At 42.8% G+C, this 22196-nt stretch overlaps 1 long non-coding RNA gene across 2 annotated transcripts; it reads right to left on the reverse strand.

The window, feature by feature from the left end:
- Nucleotides 1-328: 328 nt before the first annotated feature.
- On the reverse strand, nucleotides 329-10605 carry LOC111090094. Of its 2 annotated transcripts, none has more exons than XR_005369999.1 (3): nucleotides 10473-10605; nucleotides 4253-4326; nucleotides 329-606 (listed from the first exon to the last, which is right to left on the reverse strand). It is a non-coding gene; the product is annotated as an uncharacterized LOC111090094 (long non-coding RNA). The 2 variants fall into 2 exon arrangements; XR_005369998.1 differs by lacking the exon at nucleotides 329-606 and adding an exon at nucleotides 1697-2869.
- Nucleotides 10606-22196: the final 11591 nt, after the last annotated feature.

Consider the following 22196-nt stretch of genomic DNA (forward strand, 5'->3'; position numbering starts at 1 on the left):
TTATGTGAGTTGGTATAATACTTGTCTCCAACAGCTCTTTTCGACGGTCCCATTACTGCTCCTGTAGCAGGCCAGGAGGAGTGGCAAGGCTTCACCTCTGCGTGGGTTTGGGCAAGCCGCTTCCCCCCTGCTCCCCCACCCCCAGCCCCCCCCCGGGCCTGCATTCCCTCAGCTGTAAAAAGATAAGAGTTGAGCTAAATTATTTCTGAGATCCAAGTTTAAAATTCTATGAATCTGAGATTCAATTTGACCAGCATTAATTTAAATCCACTAATGATAATGAACCCCTAGACATCCCCACAAAGATGAGAGATATCGGTGACTTCAAGTACTTTTATTTAAAAGGGAAACATTCATTAGAATATAATCCACATACAGAGAGTGCACGGAGGTGTACGGCTTGATGAATTTTTCCCAAACTGAATGTACCTGTGTCACCAGCTTCCCGATCCACAGACAGAACCTCCGGTGCTCCAGCAGACACGTGTCTCGTACTCCCTTTAAGTCTGAGCTGCTTCCTCCGTGCTCCACAAATAACAGATCTTGGCTCTACAAGTAATCTGCCTCCAAATGTGTTACTTAGGCAAACTCATAAACAGTTCGCACCTGCATTGTAATGAACAATAGGATCAAAACAAGTGATTTCAGGGAACTAGAAGCGATCCTTTATTACTCAGAGAAAGAGGTTGTCAAACACAGAAGAGGTACACAGGAGTCCAAATAAAAGGAGTAATGTCTTAAAACGTGGCAATTGTGGCAGCGGTCAACTCTATCGATTGAGTGTTCCTGCCTAGATGTGGAAATCAGTCCATTACTGAAAGGAAAATTAGAGCAATCAGACGCATTTCCCCTACACACACTCACACACACACACACACACACACAGTTCATTTTGGTTACCAAACCTAACCTCTCCTTCCTTTAGAGAAAAACAAATGTTTTGGGTTTCGCAAGTTCTATAAATTCACACAAACAACATTATAAACACAGAATAACATCTATAGAAATTTAGCTGTAATTCCCATGCCAGCTGGTTGAGGAGCCATTGACAGATCTGTCTTATTTTCACCGTGGAAGTGAATTGTGGGGCCTGATTCCAGGCCTGGGATGGCCCAGAGGTGCGAGAAGGGGGATGTCGGCTTTCCCTGGGATGTGTGGAGTTCTCTCCTAGGGTGAGGGGGGGATAGGAGCTTTCAGTCTGGAAGGGGCTTTAGAGAATGTGCAGTGCAAACCCTCCATTTCAGAGATGAGGAAACCAGGCCCGGAATGAAGACATGGGCTGGCTGGGTCCCATAGGGGGGGCTGGTGGGGGGTCAGGGCCCGGCCCCCCTGCATTCCTTTCTCTCCAGCACCTTGCTGCCCCTCAGCTGCCTGCCCCAGCAGCTCTGGGCTGTGGATTATCTGTGACCCCCCCCCCCCCACCACAGCCCCAACAGCAGGGGAGACAGAAGGAGCCAGGCCTGTGCCCACAGTGACTGTCCCCCCCGGCCCGGCCCTCGGCAAAGCGTGCTGTCAGCCCGGGTGAGCTCTCGCCTTCTGCCCCTGTTGGGCAAGCTGCGGGCTGCTGAGGTAGCCCTGTCCCCAGTTCAAGCAACGCCATCGTCATCCATCCACGTAGGCCCCCCCCGCCGACCGAAGCGGAGGTATCCTCATCCCGGCCCCCATTCCCAGCACCTTCCTTCCTGTGGGTGCCCACCCTAATGAATTTGACACACACACATCCCTGAATGACCGTGTCCTTGTAAAATGTGTGGTTTGGCTTTGTGGGTGTCCGAGGCTTCCCAATGACATCAATGGTGTTATGCTACAGACTTCTTTCTGCTTCTTTTGTTGTGACTCACCCCTGGATTTTTGAGCCCTACCCCTGGAGCTATAAGTACACCCAATCCATTGCTCCTAACTGCTGCAATGAAGCCCTAGCTGCACAGACCACGTGAGGCTTTACTCTGCTAGCAAACAATGAATTTGGGGGGAGTCCTCCCAGCTCTCCTCCCGATGATCTCTTGCTGCCTGGTCACTCAGATACCTTGGCCCTGTCTTTTCCTGTCCTTTCCCTGTGTGACCTCTGGCAAACGGGTTAGCCATTCCATGTTTTACCGAGGATTAAAATGAGTTTTTAGGATCATTTAACAAGGATCTAAATGAGCATTTAGATCAGCATCTGGCATATAGTAAGCGCTCAATAAACGTTAGCTGTCTGTGTTACCACTCACCCTACTGCATCCCAACACAAACTCTCTGCTTTGTCCCCAGGTGCAGGTGATTTTCTATGCATATTCCCAATCTTTTTACTTGACTGGCTTAACCAACCAAACCTTCTGCCCTCCTCAATATCAAATCCTGCCTCCTCTATCAGCCCTTCTCACTTCCAGCAGCCCTCAGGTGTCTAAACACATTTTGGACACATCACTGGACACATTTTGCCCATATCATTCTTTTTTGGTTCTTGCTTGTTATCTTACCTCAGTTTACTATGTAACCCAAATAAAACCTAGAGCTTCACATGGCCTATTCTCAGCTCAGGGTCATGTTCAGAAAAAACACAACCCAACAACTTTAATTACGACTATTTCAATTCTTTGCTCTACCTCTCTAGCAAATGTTAAAGGAAAGAGTGAATTATAGGTGCACAGCAGCACCACCAAAAACAAAATAAAACAAAACAAAGCCTACCTCTCTATCTCAGCCTCTCGCAACTTCTCCCAGATGGAAGGCAAAAGTTCTCCATTGGCTCTCTATTCTCATATTCCTTTTTGCTTTTCCCCAAACTGGAAACGACCACCCACATTTTCCTTCTGCTCAACCACCAAGTTGGGTCGGCTTAGATGAGTGGAAAGAGGGCAATCTCAATTCTCCCGGTCCTTCCTCCCTGTGAATGGACAGGCACAGAGACCCCTGTGAAATCTAATTCTATCAAATTATTTCTCTGGAAATCTTATGAACATAACGCTCTGTAGTAGTCTTGCGGTTTGGGTAAGATCAACTGCAGCTCCAGGCCCACAGGTGGGCCTTAACAGGCAAAACCACTCAGCATCATCTCATCCATGAGGCCAGGGTTAAGGGATGGGCCTGGGCTACTGGTCCCATGGCCTTCTCTGTCCATAGTAATTGGTTAGTCCAATCCAAGTGAACTCCAGAACTGACTTTATGTTGGGGAGACGGGAGCCTATCTTGCCCCGATTGGTGTGTTATGCACATACAAGACCTGAGGCTGCCATAGCCTTTTTTTCGCTATAAGGGAAGCCAGCGTGTGGAGGAAAGCAGAACATGGAGAATTGTAAAGATGGAGAAATCAAAACCCTGACAGAACTGTCCCTAAAACCTGCAGCATCTTGGGATTTACTGAGTTACCTTAGCCAATAAGTACTTTTTGTTGTTTAAAACAGTTTGAGCTTGGTTTGTTATTATATTGCAGCCAAAGGTATTCCAAGCTATATAGACCATCACGTTAATTAACCTCCCCTCCTTCAATTTCTTCTTTTTTTTAAAGATTTTATTTATTTATTCATGAGAGACACAGAGAGCAAGGCAGAGACACAGGCAGAGGGAGAATCAGGCTCCATGCAGGGAGCCAGACGTGGGACTCGATCCCAGGACCCTGATATCATGCCCTGGGCCAAAGGCAGACGCTCCACCACTGAGCCACCCAAGCATCCCAAAATAGGATTTTTTTTTTAAATAACCTTGCCTCATGGGATTTTTTAAAACTATGTACACCTCACAGGATGACATGAAATACCACATATAAAGTGTCTAGCATGATACCTTACATGTAATAAATAAGCACTTAGTAGATGATTTTCTTTTCCATTCCATTTGCCCCTAAAAGGATTGGCAGTTTCTGGGGTGCCTGGGTGGCTCAGCTGCCTTAGATTCAAGTCATGATCCCGGGGTCCTGGGATCGAGTCCTAGTCAGGCTTCCTGCTCAGTGGAGAATCTGCTTTTCCCTCTTCCTCTCCTTCTTGTTCATGCTTCTCTCTCAAATAAATAAATAAAATCCTTTTTAAAAAAGGATTGGCAATGAATCCCCACTAGTGCTGGTGTGGCTGGAAGAGAAAACACAGAAGAGTCACAGCTCCCACATAGATCCAGCATGGGATCCTCTTGCAAGAAGAATCACTCCTTTGCACTCACTCTTTTACTTGGGGAAATGGGTAGAAGATTCTTAAGTAAAGAACTGCTTTTTTTTTTAAAGAAAAATTTTTGTTATGGAAAATTTCAAACATATGTAAAATAGATACGCCCCACTTACCTATGTTCTACATTCTTTTTAAAGCAAATCCAAAACATTACATCATTTTTTTCAGGAAGTATTTCAATACATCTCTAAAAGACAAAAACATATTTTTAAGCATAACTATATTGCCATTCCACACCAAAAAACTAACAATATAAGGACAAATTTTCTGCATTTCAGTGTCCAGACCTGGTCACTGTGTGCTGTCAACATGTTTTACCATCACCTAACAAGCAGACGGTAAATAAGACTGACAAGGAATTTCATTAGATGAAAATTAAAGGATTCAGCCACAAAAAATAAATTTACTACCCCTGGAATAAAGCCTTAAGAAAATCTCATTACCAAGTTTTAAAACATGGAAAAAGTAATGTGTTAAAAATTAATCTGATTTAGGGATAATGATAGTTGTTTGATAAACTGTCAATGAAAGACAATATCTCTCTCCAAACAATGTATTAGAATTCTCCCCTGAAGGTACCTACCTAATAGGATGTTTGCAAGGATTTCCTAACCTCAAGAACACTCTATCAATATGCCCAGCCCCCCTCATTACCCAACCCCCCAGGCTTGGTGGATGAAGCCGTCTTGCCCCGGGGTTACTTGTGCACTCAGTCTAGTGTAACTGAAATGTGATGGAGGGTAATGCATATTCCTCTCATTTCCCCCAGCCCTGGGCATCTGTGTTAAAAGAAACTTCATATTCTGGTTGTATTACCATTCTCCCAGATGGGTACTTATTTTAGGGGGAGAAAAAAAATCTTTGCTTTCTTGTACCTTTTTAAAATGTAAAGCTGAAGAGCTACTCATCTTTATTTCCTATCCTCGGGAAGCTTGCTTTATAAACTTGGGGGGTTTCACATTCTTTTCCATTAGAAAGGGTATTACTTTGCCTTGAAATAATTTTCTGAAAAAAATCATTTGGGATTTTTATATAGCTATGATGTACTTCTCATTTCTTAATTTCCTTCTTGAACATGTACCTGTTTTGATCTTTGATTTCCTTTAAACTTACAGTGAGGCAAATGTATTCTCTAACCACCACCTTTGATGCATCCCAAATTATACCCCTTGGAATTGCTTTGGTATTATTCATTTCAAAATGGTTTCTCAACATTTCTTGAATTTCATTTATACAGGTAAAGTCTTTAAGCAAAAGGTTATTTTGGGGCCAGTGCTCACAGAATCCTGAGCTTACTCAGCCTCCTGAGATGACTTCCTTTGGAATCAGCCCAGGAAAGAGCTCGGGCTGAGAGCTACAAAGCGCAGCAGAATGGGCAGAGAATTAAATATATATCTGAATGCATTTGCACTTTAACAAAAACTGGAGTAGAATGACTAATTTTTTTCCAAAGACCTATTAGACTGATATGTTTGTTTATTTCATAATTTAATCTTTCAATTGCAGATTTAACATCCAATTAAGTCCCCCTTTTAAAACAACACTCGCTTCAGAGAATAATTAGCATGTTAAGAAAAGAAGCTTGCTCATTATTTGGGGTCTGTATAGAGCTCAAGCAACTGCATGCAGTCAACCTCACTGAAAAGATGATTTCCAATAGCCAAGGAGATGATTGGTGAAGTAATTATGTTATTTAAGGCCCTTCTCTAGCGCTGAAAGATGAATCACATTTGCATAGGTGAAAACAAAGCCTCAAATGGGAGAAAATAAACCAAAGTTGTTTTGCAGAAACAAAGAAAAATAGTGCTTCAGTGGCTTCTCCTTTTGAAACATTTTCTTGTTCTTGCCAATCTATGCAGGCTAGAAACCAAATCCTCAGCGGGGCATCAAGTGTGACCCTGGAATGTCCCTGAGGCTCCAGGTCCCCACAGAGTAGCTACAACATCAGTATAATCCTAAGTAAAGGTGTGTTCTGTGATATAGGAACCAAGTGTTAAAGGACAATAAATAGCACACCCACACTCCCAGCAGCTCTATTCACAATAGCTAAAACACGGAAGCAACACAAGTGGCCATCAGCGGATGGATGGACAGACAAAATGTGGTATATTTTCCACATTAAATTTCCCGCATTAAAAAAGAAGGAAATTCCAACACATGCAACAACATGGATGAACCCTGAGGACATTATGCCAGGTGAAATAAGCCAGTCACAAAAACCCAAATACTCTATGATTCTTCTTAAATGTGGTACCTACAGTAGTCAAATTCATAAAGCCAGGAAGTAGAATGGCAGCTGCCAGGAACTGGGAGGAGGAGGAAATGAAGAGTTCCTGTTCAATGGGACAGAGTTTCAAAGTTCAAGATGAAAAAATTCTGAGGATGCATGGCTGTGATGGGAGCACAATGATGTGAATGTACTTAACGTCGCTGATTTGTACACTTCAAAATGGCTAAAAGGGTAAACTTTTTGTGCATATTTTACCATAATAAAAAATGCATGTTAAAAAAAGGCCAAAAAAAAAAAAAAAGTAGGACTTAAGCAGACAGACAACCCTTCTAAGGTATCACTGAGGGGTGCCACCCATCTGCAGGGCTCCCCACAATATCTATACTCCCACCCATTCCCTTCTAGCTATAGTGTTGACAGACATTCCCAGGGGACAGGGTAATTACTTGAGATCGGGGAGGCATCAAGGGTGTGCCAGCAGTGTGGTTATCCAGAGCTCCAAATTTGAGGTTTGACGTTCTATGGCTGTAGTCTTGATAGTCACAATTATTTTATCTTTGAGTTTATGTTTTGTAAGTGAAATACAATGAGACAATGGAACATGTGTTGGGGGCTTAAAGCCGGACTGACACAAGGTCTGACTTCCTACTGCCCCCACACCTCCCTAGGACAGGTCCTTAGCACCCAGTACCCCCTCCCCTGGCCCTGCCCCATGACCACCACCGTCTCTCTGCTCTGCCCCACATTAGGGGGTGATTTGCCCACCCCTATCCAGGCACATAGCTGTACTGGAGTATTGTTTGCAGTACCCTTGAAGGGTCCCTTCTTCCTGTAGTGGTGGGCTTATGGGGCTTTCTCACCCTAGGCCTAGAAATGGAGTATTGGTCCAGCAGCTTGTGGGAGGGGGAACGAGGCAGACATCAAGCCCCTGGTGTCCTGATTGTGCCCCAGGTCTCCTTCGAGACTCTGCACTTGCTCTCCTGGGCCCATTCCATGCCTGGGAGGCTCTCTCTCTCCACTTCCAACCCTCCTGGCTTGTGTTTGTCTCCCCTGGTCAACTGAAGGCATCCTTCAGGGACAAGTCAGGAAACAGGAATTGTGTAATTTCAGTGATTCTGCATACAAGTTAAGTGCTCTTCTGTTTACATTTAAAATAGATATTGTACAATGTAAAGATGAAAGGTAAAATTCATGCTAATAATTTTAATTTGTCTTTATTTAAAATGACATTAAAGAACAAATAAAACAACATGAAATATCAACTGCTGGAGGAAAATACTTTATATTCCAGTACCTTCACAGCACTTTTTTCCTGCTTTTTGAATGAGGGGAGTTGAATTTTTATTTTGCAGGGAACCTCACAAACTGTGTAGTGGGTTGTTTGGGGTTTAGCATTATCTCTAGAAGACCTGTTAGTATACCAATCTATTATTTTAAGAGAGAGTCAGCAAATTTTTTCTGTAAAGGTCCAGAAATGGTATCTTAATATTTTAGGCTTTGCAGTCCATTCAGTCTTCACGACAACTGTTCAATCTCCCATTGTAGCACAAAAGCACTCCTAGGCAATATAGTTATATTTCAACAAAATTTCATTTACCGATAAATGTGGCTCATGGGCCACAGTTTGCCAATTCCTGTCTTAAGGGGCCCATTCATGCCTTCCCTCAATCTTATTTATCAAATCAGTGAGGTGCTATCTTAGAAAGTAGGCATAGAACCCTGATAGGAAACATGAAGATAGGTTCTCACTCAAAAGTTCTGCTTAACCAAGAATTGTCTGGAAAATCCTGAAAAGGGTGAGCAGATTGTAGAGCCTCCATAATTCAAACAATGTGGTATTGGCATATAAATAGACAGAAAGATTGTATGGGAATAAGACCAATCACAAGTGGAAATTTAATTCAGGATAAAGGTGGCATCTTATATCAAGAAGAAAAAGATAGACTTTTTAATAAGTAATGTTGGGTTAAATGAAAAGTCATGTGGAAAAAGATAAAATTAGATCTCTTCTTCATTCAAACACAAGGAGATAAATTTCAAATAGGTCAGAAATTTAAACGTAAATAAAACCATTCATATATTAGAATAAAATATGGATGAAATCTCCTGTAACATAGGAGTGGGGAAAACTCTCTTAGCTATGACTCAAAATTCGGGTGCAATAAGGAAAAGGGTGATAAATCTGACTAACAATTCAAAATAAAATCCTTTTGTATTTCACAAAAGCATCATAGCAAAATAGAAAAGGAAGAAGAAAAGAAATATAAGATGAAAAAACTGTAATGAATTCAAAATATATAAAATTGATTAAGTAAAAACTCTGTAGTTCTACATTTGAATGGAAAGTATCAATATGAACTCAAAAAAATGTTTTATCTTTAAAAAAGACCAATTTATTTTGAAAAGACCAAGAAATGAAAACCAATCATCTACCAATGAACATCCCTAGTGCCCAGATTGTGGTCTTTAGATGCCATTTCCGCTAAAAAGAACCAGAAGAAAAATTTGATTTTTGTTGGAGAAAAAGCTGACTCTGGTTCTAAAGTAGGAAATCTACAAGGTGAGCCTGGAACTTCTTGTTTTACAGAGAGCAAGGAACACATCAAAGACCACTGGATCCAGATGAAAAAAATTAGGAGCCAACTTGAAGAAGCTCCTAGGAGCCAAAGGTAGAACATTATGATCATCCATAAGAGTAATAAATGCAATGAATTTGAAACATCTCAAATACATTTAATCCATAATAATAATTTGCAAAGAAACTCACTGGGCACATTTAAAATGCTAAGGGAATCGACAATTGTATTTTTTATTTTTTTTAAAGAGTTTATTTATTTTATTCATGAGAGACACAGAGACAAAGGCAGAGACACAGGCAGAGGGAGAAGCAAGCTCCCTACAGGGAGCATGATGCAGGACTCGATCCCGGGACCCCAGGATCACAACATGAGCCAAAGGCAGATGCTCAACCACTGAGTCACCCACTTGTCCCAACAAACAATTTTAAATCAAACATTTATCTTGCCCTTTCTATATGAACTATACCTTAGGGTAACCAGTTGATGAGGAGTTAAAAGTAGACTTGTTAATAAATGGAGAAAGAATGACAGAATTAGGACACCACCATTTTGCAACCCCTAATGATCTAATGGATCCAGGCGATAATCATCAATGACTGCTGGCGAAGGGAAACAAGCTGACATCACGTGCCTTTTCACGGAGTACCCTGAATCTGAATCCAAGTGAGGGCCTAGTCGACATTTAAAAACCAATTCAAGGAAAATAGAATGGACAAAGGAACATTTGAAATAACACAAAAATGGAGTCAGCAAAAGCCAGACTGTGGAAAACTATGGGACAATGACCCTTTTTTTTGACACATAAATCTCAGGAAAAGAGAGAAGGAGGGAATGAAAGAGGGAGAGATTTATTTAAGAGATAAGTCAACCATTATAATGTGTTACGCTCATTTCAAAAATGGTTCAAACAAAGAAACTGTAAAAAATAAGACAATTAGGGAAATTTGAACATAGATGGATATTTATCATATTAAATCATTATTATTTTAGTTTAGCTGTAATGATGGTATTTTGGTTACATCACAATTTTTTTCTTTTAGAGATACCATAACAATACTTATGAAGGAAATAATATGATATCTTGGATTTGCTTCAAAATTAGCATGAGAGGGGGTCCCCAGAGGGCTCAGTGGTTTAGTGCCTGCCTTCGGCCCAGGGCATGATACTGGGGTCCCGGGATCGACCCACATCGGGCTCCCTGCATGGAGCCTGCTTCTCCCTCTGCCTCTCTCTCTATCTCTCATGAATAAATAAATAAAATCTTTTAAAAAAAAAAAGATAAAATTAGCATGAGAATAGAGGAAACAGGGGAATATGTGAATATAGAGAATATAGGTCCTGAGTGATCATTCCTGATCATCCTTGAATGGCTATATAACAGTTCATCACTCTCTACTTTTGTATACGTTTGGGTTTTTATTACACAATAAATAAAATTATTTAAGTTTTGCTTCCTTGTGCGAGGAATTCTGGTTAGTTCAAGTGTAGCAGAAGCATTCCAGAAAGCATTTAATGGATACTTACTGTATACATAATGTGGTGACACCACCTAGCCGGAAACTGCAAAAGTCCAGGTGAAAAACAACGTAGAATTACGATGGTAGCAGTGGAAATACAGAAAAGAAAAGGACAGAAAGTTGCTTCTTTATTAGGAAAAATGTTAGGCACTGTGAAATCTATGCAGACTCCAACAAAGGAACATTCATACATGTTTTATTTAATGTCCTTGGAAGGACCGATGAACAAGCCAATTGTCTAAAAAGATAATAGATTTCTCTATTTGAATGGAAGTTTAAGTTCTTTGAATTTCATTAGAATTAAATACCTTGAGAATTTACATCTTTTTATTCATTTATGTTCAGAAACCAAACATTCTATTACAATTTACAAGGTCTGCACTGTTATCTATAAAATAAATGGATAACAAGATTCCTTGTAGAATAATTAACAATGCTCCATATTGTTGCCACTACTTATCAATTCAGACCTTTATTTTACCTATTTATTCCAACCTCTGCTTTCTCGCTGCAGCCCAGACTGGGCTTAAGGTGGTCTCTTACAAGTGCCTGTGAAGGGTCTCTCCTCAAGCTGCCTCAGGGAGCAAAGGTCTGTGGAGATAGGTAAAGACATCTGGAATTAGAAAACCCATCTGGAACCAGAGCAGCACCCATTAGACTCCCTGGCTCTCTCTCCCACTGACCCTGCATCTTCTGTGCAGAGGTTCTCCTCTCCACTCCCTACATTTCCACTCCTTTCCCTGAGTTTCTGTGCAGCCTTCACTTCAGCTCACACAAGATCCATGAGGGCCTCTTCAGGCCCATGGCCTTGCTCTCTCCCCACCTATCATCGAGTGAAGAAATATGACTGGCCAAGCCTTGCTTCCCCTGGCCATTGGGGACCCCAGGGACTGCCCTGGCCAGGGGCCTATCCTTGTCCAGTCAACTGTGGCCCTGACGGGAAGTGGGCTGAGTTACAGAGCAAAAAACATGGCTGCGCCTTGAGCAGCGCCTGTGGTTAAGGCAGAGATCCTTAGAGGGAGCCCTGGGAAGACTCTCCTGTACAGATTTCTAATACATTCTGTCAACCCCTGGTCAACTGCTGCTAATTTCGATATGAGTCTCAAAACCATTTACCATGTTGGGTCTCCATTTACCAAACCCAAAATTCTAACACATCTCAGTGAAAAAGGATTCTTTTAGGGTTGAACAACCTGCTCAGTATAACCCATCAGGAAATGGCCCTGGGTCCCAGGGAGTAAACCATTATCAATTCCTGTCATTCTCTCAGCTCCCTAGAAGATAAAAATGAAACAAACTACCACCTTGGCCACCTAGGAAAATGCTTGGGGTGTGGAAGGGCGGGGGGGGGAGTCAGTTTTGCTCCTGTTATTTATCAGTATTTAAGGCTACTAATTATTATTTGACTAGCGACAATTTGCTGTCATGTGTTCTGTGCCAGTGTGCCCAGAACTTCCACATATGCCATCTCATTTAATCCTGCCAACAACAATAGGCATTGTCTCCCTTTGACAGATGAGTAAACTGAGGCCTAGAGAGACTGAGTAGTTTGTCTAAAGTCACACAGCTACTAAGTGACATAGCCAGAATCTGAATCTGGAACTGAGTCCTCAATCAATATATTGTGTTGCCTTCTGTCCTGCAGTCGCTGAATCCATTGCGGCCCTGTGACCACTTAACTCACTGGGTCTCATTTCTTCGATGAAGAAGAACCATATTTTTATCATTGGATGCTCTTCCCAGCTTGTCTGGACATTGTTAGATGCCCAAGCTGCAGTATCAGAGAATAACCTAGCTTGTTCCAGGGGCAAATGTCCCTGATTTAGCAAGCTCATTCAGTGACTACAACATTTTCTGGTAAGGGGGTCTTAGCCTACACAGCATGCAAATACATTTCAAAATGAACTCATTTATGATTGCATTAAGAAAAACTCCTATGTAATGAGTTTTCTGTGGCCTTGTTTATGAATAGGGAACTTTTAGATTCTGCAATTACCCAAAGCAGTAAAGCAGCAAAGAAAGCCAGCATGTTAAATAATAATTGCAAATGTTATATAAATGAGAGTGGTTTGATTGAATTTATTAGATATGTGTTTCCAGCATTTTAAGATATAAAGCATTTATCACAAAATGATGATTTCTTCACTTAAGCTCATTAGGAAATCACACATCAATTCACGCATAATTACAGAGGAATTTCTTCTGCTCCCCACAAATCATTACCACGTTAGCTAAAGTTGAATTGGTTTTAGCAGGATTTGGAAAAGTGGGTTCTCAACAGAAACCTACAGAGAGAGGAGTATGCCTCATGAGGGGCCTCACCTCCTTGAATCTGTCAGAGGAAAGCATGGCCCCAGGATTCTGAGACAGGAGACTGGGATAAATCCTGAAGCGAGAACCTGAGACCGTCTCTCTTCCCATCAGAATCTTGCCACACAAATTGTCCTGATCCAGGTACTTAATGAAGAGGTAAGAGTCTAGAGATAACTGTACCAGCCAAATAATGATCACTCTTTGAGAGTAAATTAGAAGGAAGAGAGAGTTCTAAGAAAAGCAAAAAATAAGAGGGTGTAAATATAAACTTAAGAGGTTTGTTGAATGCAGGCAATAATTTATAGTCAATGAGCAAGATGCGAGTCTTCCAAGTGTCCATCAGTGAATCAAGAGGAAGAACAAACTTTTGATACAAATGTCAGGTAAAGGGCCTTTCTGGCTTCACATTTTCTTTCTATACATTCTGGAAAATATCTACTCACTAGATATTCAAAAGTAGACTTCCTTGCAAACCTGACCCTCATCCTTCTTTCCCGTCCAAATAAACAAGATATATAAGTAACTCAATAAGAAAGTAAATAGGAGAGAAAGTAGGAGAGAGAGTGAGGAAAGCGATATATAAGAGCAATAATTGATCATTAGAAGTAAAAAGGGGGAGACTTTACAGGGCATGCATCATTGGTCCATTTCCTTAATGTATAAAGGGCTTTTATGGATCAATAAGAAAATAATCAACAGTTCAGTAGAAAAATGGGCAAAGTTCATGCAAATGCAGCAACAGAAAAATAAATACCAATCGCTTTCCAACACGGGGAAGATGCCCAAACTCATTTAAAATTGAATAACTATAAATTAAAATAATAACAAGATACAACTTGTAACCTAACAGAATGACAGAGATCAGAAAGTGTAGTAATACATCGTGTTGGGAAGGATGCCGAGATACACTCGTGTAATTGAAATATAATGTGATACAACTTCTTTGGGAAGCAAATTTGTTCATATATCTCAACTTTTAAAGTGCACACACTCTTTGGCCAAGCAATTCCATTTCTACAAACTTACTCTATAACTCTGCTTAAGTATTTAACAATTTGTACAGGGTTATGCATCACAGCATTATCCTGGAAACCCTAACTTGTCCAACGATTAGGAACTAATTAAAGAGGGATCCCTGGGTGGTGCAGCGGTATGGCGCCTGCCTTTGGCCCAGGGTGCGATCCTGGAGACCAGGGATCGAATCCCATGTCGGGCTCCCGGTGCATGGAGCCTGCTTCTCCCTCTGCCTGTATCTCTGCCTCTCTCTCTCTCTGTGACTATCATAAATAAATAAATTAAAATTAAAAAAAAAGAACTGCTTTAAAAAAAAAAAAAGGAACTAATTAAAGAATACCATGTAACAGTTAAGGAAGAATGAGGTAGGTTTATTCTTGTGTATGGATACATAAACTTCTAGGTATTGATTCAAATCCAAGAACTATCACAAAGTTTTGAAAAGGGAAATAAACTATATGTTAACATGCATATAAAAAAATAAAAGAATATGTATGCATATGAATATAGAAAATACTCATTTAAAGAATATATAAAAATAGAAATACCCTTTTCCCACAGAGTATGAGTAATTGAGTTTGTTATTTTATTATTGTCCATGCCAAACAAGCATTAAAAATTATAAAATTTATTCAATAGAACTCTGAAGGCTTTTTTTTTCATGTGGGAAAAGTAATCTTTGAAATGTAAGCTGTGTGTGTGTGTGTGTGTGTGTGTTTGTGTGTATGTGTATACAGATATTTAATATGCTTGTAAATAGACTAATTCTGGAAGGACACTAAAGAAAGTATCGTAGCCTTAAAGGAAAAAAGGGTCGGAGGATTTAGAATGAGTGTCCTTTACAGTAAATTTGTTCTTAATACTATATATATATTTTTTTAAACAGAATTCCTATGCTACAGATTTAATAAAAAACCAGATTTATGGAGGGAGCTCCTTGTGATATGCATAGAAATGGCATCTGTGACAATGACTGAAACCAGGGAAAATCCCAATCTCTTCTTGGGAGCACAGAGTCCTCATCTTGAGAAGACTGACAAGGTCAGATGGAGGGGCAGCTATGAAGCTGGACACCACCGATCGTCGCTGGACACACATGAGTTTCAATTTCTCTGCTTCTAAAATGGGGCAAGTAGTGGAGGAGGACTATACTTTCAGCTCCTCCTCCTACCTCTCAGAAGATGTTTCAAGGGTGAAGGAACTATTATATGAAGTGTTTCCTAATGGCTTTTCTACAATATGTCGTCTCAGAAAGGATGTGGGGGATAAATGACATACATCAGTATTAAAATTCGCCTTCGGAGAGCAAACCACCCTTTGGAGGGAAATTGCTTTGGAAAGTGAATGAACTTCTTCAGGGAATTAATGCAAGTCAAAAATCTTCAAAGAAAATCGCTTAATTGAAACTTCAAGACCTTTTCCTATGGGTGCTTCTGGGAGCTGGAATTTCTCTTCAGCTTGCCTTGGGTCACATAAGGCATTTGACGCCCTCAATCCCCAACCTCCACCAGCAGGGCCCAGGTGGTGGGTTAGAGAGCACAGTCATTCGTCCTTGGTCCCACTGGGAAGTCACAGATAAATCATTCCAGGCACCCCCGGAAATCTTTCAGTGCTCTGCAAGTATGCTGAGAATCAGAACATCCCACCTCCTGGACCTTGTCTAATTCCTAGATACCAGAATTGCGGTCTCTGTCAGAACTTCTAGACACATGCAAGGTTTTGGATGCTCTTACCCCAATTCCAATGAGACCAGATGCTGACTTGAAACATGCCATTTCGGAGCTGCAGGAGGCCAGTTAAGAAAACAGAACCAAAGCTTCTCTAAAAAACTCTTTGTGCTGAGACCCAGACAGTTCAATACGTTTTCTCTCGTGAATGAGCTTTACATAATGAGCTCAGCATGCTACTAGCCTAGGATCTGAGCTACTCAAATCCAAATTTGCTAGCCTAATAACCAATACAAATAAACAAAAAGAGGGAGAGAAAAACCCCACCAAAGTCTCTTGAAGGATTAAGGAATCATATTCTGCTTTTTAAAAAAGATTTTATTTACTTATTCAGGAGAGACACAGAGAGAGACAGAGACAGAGGCAGAGGGAGAAGCAGACTCCTCGCAGGGAGTCCGAGGGGGGGACTCATCCCCGGATCTTGGGATCACGCCCTGAGCCGAAGGCGGATGCCCAACCACTGAGCCCCCCAAGCGTCCCTACTCTGCTTGTTTCAACATTCAAATCATCAGATAAGTGGGAGTAGGAACAAGATTCCCTTAGTAAGAATGTTTGGGGGAGGAAGGGATTCACCTCCTTTTCAGGTGCTGAAGGAGAAAAGCAATGAACAGAAAAGTGAAATGGTTTTCTCCTTTTTGGGAAAGAATAGTTTTAACCTTCAAGTAACTGCAGAGGTTGTTGGAGCTTATACAAGGAAACTCTTCAGAAGACAGGGACATGAATCATGGGTCGTTTTATCTCCACTTTAAAGCACTCAAACATTCAAATTCCCTAAAGAAAAGAGAGCTGGTGGTGCAAATGATCCAATCTAATGGATTTATTAATATCCCAAGCACCAGCCCAGGAGGATCCTTCATTGCTATTGGTGACACCAACAGTGGTTTTTTTTTTGTTTTTTGTTTTTTTTTTCCCTGAGTTTGAATCACAGTTTCCCCAGTTGTGGGGTTGAGGTCACTGGAAAGGGGAAGTATGAGCCACTCTGTGTGTGCTTTTTATTTTTAATGTACTAGTGAGAAGTCGGCAGGACGCGGTTACAGGAAGTCATGTGCTGGAACTGGGCTGCTTGATGCTGGGAGTTTGACAAATGTCTAAAGAATGTTCTGTTAACAATATGAAGGCTCCAGATGGCAAAGTGGGAAGGAGCAATCCAACTGTGTTTCAAAGGGCCGTGTGCACGTTGCCCAGCGCAGTACCAGGCCCTGGCAGGTCAGCGAAGAAATCGGAATGGATGGGAAATAGCTGGCTCGCCTCGCCCAGTGATAGATGAAGGATTACAGGGCAGAAGTCTTATGATAGGAATTTATTTTCTCTGGGAAAGGGCTGATGCATTTCCCTTTCTGGCAACATACATCAGGGCCTGACATTTATTTGACAGTCTCTCATCAGATATTCATGAACACATTCCCTGAGCTGAGCATTGTACTTGGAATAGCGTGGCGAGCATGAGGGATGAGACCCCTTCCCTCAGGAAGCTTGCAGGTTGCTTGTGGGAAAGAGGCACCTGTGTAGTGTACGGGGAGGACCAGAATGAGGGGAAGCATGGATGGGGGCGACACACAGGAGGGGCACTTGGAGGTCAGAACAGGTGCCTCTCGGAAGAGGAGGCAATCAGCTTTAGCAAAATGTGAAGTAATAGAAAACATATATATTGGTTTCTGCCCCCAGTGTCTGGCACAGAGGTCCCAAGATTTTTGTGATTTCCTACATGATAAGAGTGCTAGGAAAACAACTTTTGTTCAAATATTTGGCTATTGACCCTGGTTCCCAGCTCCTTTGGGATTTCCTGGGTGACAATATCTTTTATTCTAATGAGGTGACTCCTGGATGGCTCCTGGATGGGGGCTGGTCACCAGAAAGACCAAGTCATGATTTTAGAAGCTTGGAATTTTCAACCCACCTCCATCCTCCAGGAAGGAAAGAGGGTCTGGAAATTGAGTTAATGATCAATCAAGCCTATATGATGAAGCCTCCACATTAATCCCAAAGTACATTGGAAGAGCTTCTGGGTCAGCGTTCACGACTACATGCAGGACGGTGATCTACTCCAGCTCCACAGGGACAGAAGCTCCTGTGCTTGGAAACTTTCTGGGGTCATATGTGTCTCCCCATGTGGCTGTTCGTCTGTACTCTTTATCATATACTTTATTACACAATAAACTGGGAAAATATAAGTGTTTCCCTGAGTTCTACAAGTTGTTCTAGCAAATACCCAAATCGAAGGTGAGGCGTCATGGGAACCTCTGATTTGTAGCCAAGTCAGGCAGAATTTGTGGGTAACCCTGGGACTCACTACCTCTGATTGGTGTCTGAAGTGGGGAGGAGGGTCTCGTGGGATCGAGCCCTTAACCTGTGCGGAATTCACTAACTCCGGTTAGTGTCAGAGTTGGGTTGCATTGTAGGACCGAGCTGGTAGTTTCAGGGGATCGTCGGACAGGGGAAAGCCCCCCATTATCTCGCATCAAGAATGTGGTGAGTGTGGTAATCGCGTGAGGAAAGGAGAGACACAGGAGGAGTGCAGTATTTCTTTCACAAAACAAAGAGGGAAGTGACCCAGGAAGAGAAAGCAGCAGCAAGAGAGAGCAAACCAAGGCCCCTTCAGTGGCTTGCCCCCCCACCCAGCCCCGTGTACAGTAGGGTGGGACCCCCGTCCAGCAGCTCCAGCTGCAGACACCCCGGAGCCGGCCTGATGCTCCGTCTCCACGTCCACCTCAGTCCTGGTTGTGGCCCTGGCTTTCCGATCTCCAGCCTCAGCCATGACTCAAAGCTCCCTGCCTCTCCCCCCACTTCTCCCCTTCTCCTTCACCCACTCAATGCAAAAGATACAGAAAATGGTGAGGGACAAGTCAGTAGAAAGAGAAGAGCTGAAATGGAATCCATGAATGATTTATATCAGGAGCAAAACCAAAACCAAAAGAAAATCCTTCAATTAAAATGAGTCCCTCACAGAGACACTGGAATGCAATTCAATCCTGCCTCACCCCACCTCAAGCCCTACTGGGCAGGACCACGGAGCTGATAGAAAAGGAGAAAATTCAATGTGACAACTAATTTTTCTACAGACTATCGAATGTCCCTTTTGAATGGCTTTTCATCAGACTATCCAAATATTTGTGTTTTCCATCATGGATCCTTGGACACATGTGATATTTTCACCAGGACCCTGGGAGACTTTTCTAATGGTTTTATACTTTGGTATCTCTTCATTCCCGTAGTGTCTAACCTACTCAATAAATTCATTTTGAGTGGGTGAATGCCTTAAATTGTCCTTGGGTTAAGTTTGAAGTTGCTCAAAGGCAAAACCCAAAAGAAAAGCTCTCTCATCCAGGCAAGGTTAAATTACTTTGTAGAAATCACAAATGGTCCCCGTTACTCAGGAGATAGAAGGGTAAGTCTTAACTTTTCCAACTCAAAGCTAATCAGATCAATACCCAGCTGCTCACTATGAACAGAATGCACCCAAATAATACCAGGAAAGCAAACTCTGCCCAAAGGTATTTGGTCTATTTAAACTTCCCAAGGTCTTGTTTATATGTCAGAAACAGAACCATGGGATAAGAAGAAAGAAATACCTTCTGGAGCAAATGTCTGAGCTAATAATGTACAATCATCTCAAGGCTCACTCCTGGGACTTAATCCTCTCCCTCGGCCTCTCCTCTACCAGGCCATCACTTTATACTGATTTTTTTTTTTAATTTAAGTCAATCCACTGAATTCTCCCTCCACCCAATTTACCATAATGTGTATTTAATGGGATTCGTATCTGGGACCTCCTCCAAAATTATTACCAGGAGGACCAGAACAATCCCACTAGGACATGGGCACCCATGGTACAAGCACATGACAAATACCCCGAGGCTTCCAGTATCTTCTATTTGAAACCTCAGAGTCCTTTTGATTTGGATTATGGTTGGAGAAGTATGCCTGTTTGGCTGCTTGTCTTACCCTTCCAAACTTCCATATCCTTCCATACCGAGAGACAATACAGTAAAGCTGTATGTTAGGAGACTCCAGAATCCTCAAATTCATAAACCTTCCTCAGAAACCCAGTAAGGAGACAACATCAAAGCAGGCCTGTTGTGTGGATGCCAGGAGGCAGGGCAGGCTCGGGTCCCCACACCTTGGTGACACTCAGCTTCATACCTCAGCAAAGAGGCAAGCCTGGCACAAGGGGCCTTGAGGCTGGAAACTAAAGAAACCAACCCACCCTAAAAGTGAGAAGGCTAATCTGCGGATGCCACGACTGTGCCATATAATAACCTCATAATTTAGGTGCTTCCCAGTTTAAAACAACTTCACATCATTTTCCCTGACAAGAACGGGATGGAGACTGAGAAAAACATCCTGACAAGCCTGAAAGGAGCAAAGGCCTTTCACTGTGGGAGCAGTTACAGAAAAAGGCCAAATCCTCCAGGAGAGACATACGTACAAGGTGCATTTGCTTTCTCTGAATTTTCTGGGGGGCAAGGTCAAGGTAGCTGCATACACAGGGTACACAGCAGAGGTGGCACCAGCAGGAAGCGCCTGTCACCCTCGCCGGGAACAGCTACGCTGCTGGCTCAGGGCTGCTCGCCAGAGGCTTGGCAGAGGCTCCGTGAACTCTGAGCAGGTGGGAGGTGCATCCTGGCTGGAAGGCCCAGCTGGGTCCAGAACGTGAAGAAAGCGGCGTTGGAGAGAAACTCTGCTGTTTCCCCCTCGTGTTGTCCTCGTTCCCAGGAAGGCTCACTGCAGACCATGCCAAGCAACCCCTGATCTTTAAATTAGATGAGAATTAGGGAGCGTGCGTCTGCTGTTGAGCTCGTCCTCAGTGTCCCACACCACGCTTGCTCCTCAAGAAGCCTGTCTTCCGCTGGGTCTGAGGCATTCCCGCTGACTTTGCTAACAGACTCACGGCCCCCTCAGACAGACCCCTGCACCCCACATAGGACAGGGCTCGGGCCACATGGTGCATGCCACCTAAATAAGCCTGGAGCCCTGGGTCTTGGGGCCAAGGTGACCGGCGAAGTTGGGCCAACTTCCAGGAGGGGAACAGCAGAGCCACAAGGGAAGGGCCACAGATGGGTCCTCTTCACTGCTTTTTCCTTAGTTCATCAAGGAGCCCTGCTCCCAAATACCGGCTTCAGCAAAAGGCAGCATGTCCCCAGCTCAGACCCGAGGAACAAGTCATTCGTCTGCCACCAAGGACCCAGTGGCCCCAGGCCCCAGCTGGCAAGCTTGTGAGTAGAAATTACTCAGCCTGGCTGAGCATCCCAGAGCCAGAGTCTCTCTGCAGAGGCAGTGAACACTCTATCTGGGGTCACAGCTGACTGACTGCTCTAGAATCCAGCTCCCCCAGGCTCCGCCCCAGCTGCCAGCCCAGTTCCCCTGAGATCATTTTCTCCCTTTCTTTCTGAATAAGGAAGAGCAATCTAACAGGCCTCTTGTTCTCCGTGACCTTGTGAAAGTGAAGGTCTCAGTGGCTGTCACTCTTCAAATGTGTCCAGGGTGCTCCATGTTTGTGCTCCCAAGGTAGTTGCTAAGAGAGGATTTCCTTCTCACCTTTAAGCTTCTGGGAGCTTGCTGTGCACACTCGCATCACGGAGGCTGGATTTTCAGGGCAAGGAGAATAAAGAAACAGGAGGAAAAAAGAAAACTAAGAGAAGATAAAAGAAAACACTTAAATTTAAATATGGAGCCACACATAAATGTATGTCTATATTTGCATATGCAAATGAACCCATAAATGTAAAGGCAAAAAAGCAAGTGGTCGGTTTGGCAGATCCATTTGTTTATTCGGCAATATTTTTTAGTCTTATAATGTGCCAGACCCTGCTCTGATTATCCCCCCATGCTCAAAGATACCAAACTGTGGAGGCCAGGACTCTGTAGGTATCTCTGGGGTGCTTTTGTGATTTGGGCTCACACAGCAACCACCTTCCTCTGCCCTGAGACCTTTCCTGTGATCCCTGTGTGGAGGCTCACCGTCTCTTACAAAGGCCATCATGGTCACGATTGGATGAGAGAGGGACCTGAGCCAGGTCAGAGGCTGGGGACAAGTTCATGATAGCTTCCTTAGTTCCCCTTCTGGCTCTAGGTCATCTGCTTAGTTTCCTTCATGCAGTTCATCAAATGCTCTTGAATCAACAAGACCAGAGACAAAGAATCTGCTCCTTTGTTCCTTTGCACCTTTGATAAGAAAGCTTCCACACACTCTTTCCTTCATTCCTCATTTATTCAACAAATATTTACTCCCAGCACTGTGGGCTAAGCCCTGGAGAAAACTGGGAAACAAAGCTTTCCATCCTTCCTTCAAAGATCTTAGACTAGAGAAGATACAATAAAGGTAATTTTCCAGTTTGAAAGAACAGTAAGCGCCAGGAGGGCCCCAGACACCCAAGGAATATGGGAAAGAAAGATGAAGCAGTTTTTGAACTGCCTTGTGGCAATCCTTTCAGGATTTCCCTCAAGAACTACAGGACTCATAACTAAGAAGCTAGAAGGATGTTTGTCAAGTTGATCCATGGACTAATGGCATTATAATCACTGAGCACTTGCTAAAAAAGTGGGTTCTGGGGTTGACAGCAGGCTAACTAAATCAGAATTTCAGAAGACAGGATCAAGGAACCTGCTTTATGAACATGACCCATAGTGATTCTGATGCACACAGGGTCACCAAACAAAATATAAGGAAAAAGATGGAA

Source organism: Canis lupus, chromosome 15 (genome assembly GCF_011100685.1).
Source record: "Canis lupus familiaris isolate Mischka breed German Shepherd chromosome 15, alternate assembly UU_Cfam_GSD_1.0, whole genome shotgun sequence".
NCBI classification, from domain to species: Eukaryota; Metazoa; Chordata; class Mammalia; order Carnivora; family Canidae; genus Canis; species Canis lupus.